Source organism: Scyliorhinus canicula, chromosome 16 (genome assembly GCF_902713615.1).
Source record: "Scyliorhinus canicula chromosome 16, sScyCan1.1, whole genome shotgun sequence".
Classification (NCBI taxonomy): Eukaryota; Metazoa; Chordata; class Chondrichthyes; order Carcharhiniformes; family Scyliorhinidae; genus Scyliorhinus; species Scyliorhinus canicula.
This window is the reverse complement of record NC_052161.1, coordinates 782,854-783,666: the sequence shown is the minus strand read 5'-3', so window position 1 is coordinate 783,666 and position 813 is coordinate 782,854.

Below are 813 nucleotides of genomic sequence, written 5' to 3'. Positions count from 1 at the left end.
TACAGTTACTGGATGGTTACTGGACAGTTACTAGATGGTTTTCAGCATTTTCCCTTTTGTTACTGGATGGTTACTGGACGGTTACTCGATGGTTATTGTACAGTTACTGGATGGTTACTGGATGGTTACTGGATGGTTACTGGATGGTTACGCGATGGTTATTGTACAGTTACTGGATGGTTACTGGACGGTTACTGGATGGTTACTATATGGTTACTGGACGGTTACTCGATGGTTATTGTACAGTTACTGGATGGTTACTGGACAGTTACTAGATGGTTTTCAGCATTTTCCCTTTTGTTACTGGATGGTTACTGGATGGTTACTTGATGGTTACTGGATGGTTACTGGATGGTTACTCGATGGTTACTGGATGTTTACTATACAGTTACTGGGCGGCTACTAGACGGTGACTGGACGGTTACTGAATGGTTACTCGATGGTTAACGCAAGGTTACTGGATGGTAACTGGTTACTGGATGGTTACTGGATAGTTACTGGATGGTTACTATACAGTTACTGGATGGTTACTATACGGTTACTGGATGGTTACTGAATGGTTACTATATGGTTACTGGATGGTTATTATACGGATACTGGATGGTTACTGGACAATTACTGGATGGTTACTGGACGGTTACTGGATGGTTACTGGATGGTTCCTGGACGGTTACTGGATGGTTACTGGATGGTTACTGGACGGTTACTGGATGGTTACTGGACGGTTACTGGATGGTTACTGGACGGTTACTGGATGGTTACTGGATGGTTACTGGATGGTTACTGGATGGTTACTGGATGGTTACTGGATGG